This window comes from Orycteropus afer, unplaced genomic scaffold, assembly GCF_000298275.1.
Source record: "Orycteropus afer afer isolate SDZICR_OR568_19922 unplaced genomic scaffold, OryAfe1.0 scaffold00170, whole genome shotgun sequence".
Lineage (NCBI taxonomy): Eukaryota > Metazoa > Chordata > Mammalia > Tubulidentata > Orycteropodidae > Orycteropus > Orycteropus afer.
In genome coordinates this window covers 7,063,244-7,069,572 of record NW_006921757.1, presented here as the reverse complement: position 1 = coordinate 7,069,572, position 6,329 = coordinate 7,063,244, and positions in this window count along the sequence as shown.

Here is a 6,329-nt window from a genome sequence, read left to right as displayed (position 1 = left end):
CCCTAAGGAGTGTTTAGAATTACAAAAGTTCTGTTAGCACTACTGACACTAAAAGGTTTCTGGTTAAAGATTTTCCTGGAAGCTGCTAGAACTCTAGCTTCAGATTAACTCACACTGTATTCCCTTGGCAACAAGCCCTCTTAACAGTCTTCTTCTTCATTTCTTTCACTTTCATCTTTCTTCTTCCCTCTTCCCATCCGGGTTTGTTTTCTTTTTGTCTGCTTCCTTCCTTTTGTTTTTTTAGGTCCCGCAGAGTGAGTGCCTCCCCCTCCCCATAATTCCGTGCAGCATTACTGCCCTTACACGTCCGCGGACGGTGGGGCGCACGCCCTTGGAGTGGCCTTCCTGCTCCCACTCCAGCCATTTGGGCACCTAAAGCTTGCACCAGCACTGTGCCACTTTTATTTTCCCTCTTCCTTGTTTTCTTTCTTCTTAGTTCATCTCTTGTTTCTTTCCTCCTCTTTTCCCCGATTTTTCTTATTGACCCGGTGGAGTGGGTGCTTCACTCCTCACCACCTCCGGGTTCAATCCCACCTGCCCCTGCCCTTCTGCATTCAGCAATGCACGCTCCTGCGCAGCAAGCACCTCATTCTCACTGTAACTGTGCTTGGCAGCTAGTGCATCCAAGTTGGCAAAAGCAGAAGTAAAAAACTATGTCCGTTTCAGATGATATGATCCTATACATAGAAAAACCCAAAGACTCAATAAGAAAATTACTGAAACTAAGAAGGATTCAGCAAAATGGCAGAGTTCAAGATCAACATACCAAAATCAGTTAGGGTCACCAATAAGAACAAAGAGAACTCTGAAAAGCAAATCAAGAAAACAAAACCATTTACAATAGCTACCTAAAAGATGAAATATTTAGAAATAAATCTAACCAGAGATATAAAGAAAGAAAAAACAAACTCACTGCTGTCCAGTCAAATCCAACTCATAGTGACCCCTCTTTGGGTTTCTGAGGCGGTATCTCTATGGAAGTAGATTGCCCAATCTTCATTCCAAGGAGTGGCTGGTGGGTTTGAACGTCCAGCCTTCTAGTTAGTAGTCAAATGCCTTAGGCACTATGCCACCAGAGCTCCCAGAAATACAAAAGGCCTATACAAAGAAAACCACAAAACAGTACTAAAAGAATTTTTCTATGCATAGGATCAAGAAACTAAAAGAGACTTACAAAAGTGAAATAAAATACATGCTGTTGGATAGGAAGAATTAGTGTTTTGAAAATATTGATAACACCTTAAAAAACCCAAAAACCCACTGCCATCGAGTTGATTCTGACTCATAGCCACCCACATTGGGTTTCAAGGCAGTAAATCTTTACAGAAGTAGATTGCCCAATCTTGCTTCCACAGAGTGGCTGGTGGGCTTGAACCACCAATCTTCTGGTTAGCAGTCAGATGCCTTACGCATTGTGCTATTAGAGCTCCTCTGATAACACCCTAAGCAATTAATAAATATAATGCAATCCCAATCCTGACTCCATTGTAATTCTTTAGAGAGATGAAAAAACAAATCACCAACTTTACATGGAAAGGAAAGAGACTCCAGATAAGCAAATCACTAACAAAGAAGAACAAAGAAGGAGGCCTCCTACTCCCTGATCTCCCTGGCCTGTGGTACTGTACAGCCAAGGTAGTCAAAACAGCCTGGAATTTGTACAACAGACATATAGATCAATGGAACAGAATTGAAATCCCAGAACTTAATCTACCAACCTACCGACAGCTGATCTTCCACAATGGACCAAAACCTATTAAATGGGGAAGAGATAGTCTCTTTAACAAATGGTGCTGGACAAACTGGATATCCATTTGTAAAAAAAAAAAAAAAAGGTGAAACAGGGTCCACATCTTTCATCATATGGAAACACTAACTGAAGATGGGTCAAAGACCTAAATGTAAAACCTAAAACTATAAAGATCATCAAAGAAAAATTAGGGGTAAACTTAGAGGCCCAAATGCATGGTATAAAAACACTATCACACATTACTAAAACACACACAAACAGCAAAAGCAAACAGACAATTGGGACATCCTAAAAATTAAGCATTATGAACACTGAAAGATTTCACTAATAGAGTAAAAAGAGAACCTATGGACTGGGAAAAAATTGTTGGCAACGACATATCATCAAGGAAATAATCTCTAAAATTTATGGAAAACTTCAATACCTCAACAACAAAAACAACCCAGTTGAAAAATAGGCTGAGGCCCTTCAGGTCTGGAATTGAATTCACTCCTGTGGCTTTCAGCCAAACAATAGACAGGCATGAGGTGAACCTTTACATCAGGTAGATACACTCTTCAGAGCAATCAATGTGGAGAACAAAAGAGCAGTGTTTGCACAGGGAGACAGCTGGGGGGCAGGAATGCATGGGAGGAAAGGACACAGGGAAGAGGTAACTATAGGGAGGAAGTGGGAAGAGAGCTGTTACAATGTGGGGAATTGCAGTCCACGTCATGAGACAAAATGTGTATAAAATGCTGTATGGAGAATGAATTTGCTCTGAAAACTTTCATCCAAATCACAAAAAAGCCGGGGGGGAGGCTGAGGCCATGAACAGAAGACACTTTACCAAAGAAGACATTCAGTTGAACAACAAACACGTGAAGAAACTCTTGTAATCATTAACCATTGTTGTTGTCGTTGTTGTTGTATGCCGTTGAGTCGGCCCTGACTCATAGCGACCCCTCCTTGGGTTTCTGAGGCAGTATCACTACGGAAGTAGGATTGCCCAATCTTCCTTCCGAGGAGTGGCTGGTGGGTTTGAACCTCCAGCCTGCTGGTTAGCAGTCAAGTACCTTAGGCACTATGCTACCAGAGCTCCCCCATTAACCATTAGAGAGATGTAAATCAACAATGAGATAGCATCTCACCTCAGTATTAATAGCAAAGTTAAAAATAACAAACAACAATAAGTGCTGACAAGGGTGTGGAGAGACTGGGGTAGTCCCACTGCTGATGGTACTATAACGTGGGACAATCTCTGTGGAAAACAGTATGATGTTTCCTTAAAAAAATGGAAATAGAAATATCATGTGATCTGGCAATCCCACTAGTAGGGACATATCCTAGAAAAATAAGAGCTGTGACATGAACAAATATACGCATACCCATGTCCATCGCAGCATTATTCACAATAGCAAAAAGATGGAAATAACCTTAAAAACAAACAAACAAACAAACTCATTGGCATGGAGTCAAATCCAACTCATAGCTACCCCTCCTTGGGTTTCTCAGGTGGTATCTCTCTACGGAAGTAGCTTGCCCAGTTTTCCTTCCCAGGAGTGGCTGGGGAAATAACCTAAGTGCCCATCAAGAGCTGAATGAATGGATAAACAAACTACAGTACTTACACCCAATTGAATGCCATGCATTGTTAAACAATAACGATGAATCTGCAAAACATCTCAAAATGTGGATGAACCTAGAGGATATTATGCTGAGTGAAGTTTATGAGAGATCCCTATTGTAAAAAGTGAAGGAAAGGTTTACTCACAGAAACAAATACTCTTTGAAGTTTACTGGGGTGGAAGGGAAAGGGAGAGTACATCACCAAGAAGAGGGTAAAACTCACTGCCGTTGAGTTGGACTCGACTCATAGCGACCCCTCCTTGGGTTTCAGAGGTGGTATTACTACAGAAGTAGATTGCCCAACCTTCCTTCTGAGGAGTGGCTGGTGGGTTTGAACCGCCAGCCTTCTGATTAGCAGTCAAATGCCTTAGGCACAATGCCACTAGTAGAGGGTAGACATATATTAATTGGGTGAAGGGTAAGACAATATACAATAAGGGGAGGTCAACACAAAATGATTAAGGCAATGGAAGACATTGGAAGGAACATAAGAGTTAAAGGCAATAGAAGTAAATACTATTACAATAATAATTCTGTGATACCAGTAACAACAATAACCTATGAGTGGATACATAGATGGACACACAAGCTGAACAGGTGTGAGAAGGTAAATGGGACTACATCCACAAACATATATAGGTCTGACAGGGGCTATTTCTACATATGTATCTGTATGTGCTGCAAATTTATGCATGAATAAAGTAGAGCATACAAGGGGTAAAGTTAGGAAAACTTTTTAGCTATAACCAAATACCTTGAGGGAATGAATTGCTGGGTCTGGGGGCTCAGGACCATAGTCTCAGGGGACATCATGGCTAATTACCACAATGAAATCCACCGAGACAATGTTCTACATTCTACTTTGGTGAGTAGTGACTGGGGTCTTAAAAGCTTATTAGTTGGCATCTAAGTACATTGTGTTGCATTTGCCTAGGAGCTCTGGTGGTGTAGTGCCTAAAGCATTTGACTGCTAACCAGAAGGCTGGCGGTTCAAACCTGCCAGCCACTCCTCGGAAGGAAGGTTGGGCAATCTATTTCCGTAGTGATACCACCTCAGAAACAGAAGGAGGGGTTGCTATGAGTCAGATCTGACTTGACGTCAGTGCGTTGCATTTTGCATAAGATGCAACTATTGGTCCCTCCCCATGCAGAGCAAAGAAAAGTGAAGAAAATAAAAGATGCATGAAATCAATCAGTCCAGAGGACTTATGGACCACGGGAACCCCAGCCTCCAGGACCATGAGACTAGGAGAATTAGATGGTGCCTGGATACCACTGCTGAGCCCTGAGTCAGGGCTCAGCAGGTTAATCAAAATGGCTGCCAGTGGGCCAGGTTCTTTTTGGAATGACCCTTGGAACCTTTGACCATAATGTATATGAATTAGTAGAATGATCAAGGGGTAGAAAAATGAAAACTAAAATGTTTAAAAAAGATTTCTGAATGTGTTTTAGGAGAAAAGTTGTGTCAGAATGGAGAAACTTTTGCAAAAAAAAAAAAAAAAAACCAGAGGAAATGTAGGTCTCTCTATTCTGTACATTTCTATAATTATCTTAAGTCCCATAATCATTGATATGCTTTCAAAATATGTATGTATAAACAGTTATAATTTGAACTTAGAAGTATATTTACCTTTGTGAAATTCTTTAACAATTACTGTAAGTTACTGGAAACCTATGTCATGAGAAAGTTTAGAAAATTTCTGAACTCAGAGAAACCTGTTGTTGTTGTTGCTGTTATTTGCTGTCGAGTTGGACCCAACTCATTGTGACCCCTCCTTGGGTTTCCAAGGCAGTATCACTACGGAAGTAGATTGCCCCATCTAGAAGTATACAAAGAATGTGGTAAACAACCCTTAAGTTAAAACCAAAACAAAAACAAACTCACTGCCATCAAGTTGAACCCAACTCATAGCAACCCCTCCTTGGGTTTCTGAGGCAGTATCACTGCAGAAATAAATTGCTCAACTTTCCTTCCCAGGAGTGGCTGGTGGGTTTGAACCGCCAGCTTCTGGTTAGCAGTCAAATGCCTTAGGCACTACGCCATCAGAGGTCCTACCTTTAAGTTAAGTTGACTTTAACCTGACATGCTACTATAAAGGAAGGTATAATAAATAAGTAAATCAATCAGGGAACTAAAAACAAAAGAAGAAGAAGACACAGCAGTTAATCTTTGAAAATAAGCCTTGAGACATAAGTCTTAATGACCTCGCTAACATCTAACATTTATGGAAAAGATGTGCCATTGGCTAATCTCTGACCCTGAGAACAGATGTAACACACTGGTGTTTGACATTGGCCTTTGTGGTGTGGAACTAAGGTGACAGATTCACGTATCAATCCCTAGTTTCTGATTACTCATAGAGACAAGACAGTGGTACCCACCAAGAGCCTGCTGAGATGCTGCCCTCTGCCCCCACTTCTGATCCTGCCTAGAGGGGACTGCCATTACATCTGAGCCCTGGAAAAGCCTTCCTCCTGAGACCTCTTGCTAAGGGAAAAAGCCTGAAGTCTAAAGATTTGAACTCTAACCACTGGACTAACATTTTAATTGTAGTTGTCAATTCTGATTCTCTGGTTCTAAATGAATGTTGTTAGGTCTTATTTACATGCCTTGCCATGACTACCTTGCAATAAACAAAATGACTTTATGCATGCCAAACCTGAGTATCATTATTAATTTTTTAAGATATTACATCCTACACAACACCGCCCTTCATGCCAATCCTAACTGACTATTCTAAGAGGAGAACTAAAATTTGCCCTGAACCCACAATAGCCCAGTATGCAAAGTAGATTGGGTGTTTAGGTTGAAAACCTATTAAATTTGGAGCAGAAGATTTCCATTAGTAAGCCAATTACCTGCAGACCTCCCCAACCACAAAGGCTGTGAGAACAGAAAATTTGCATTTGAAGGACAGCTATTTGCAACGAGAGAGAGAGAGAGAGAGAGAGAGAAACTCTTTTTTTTTTT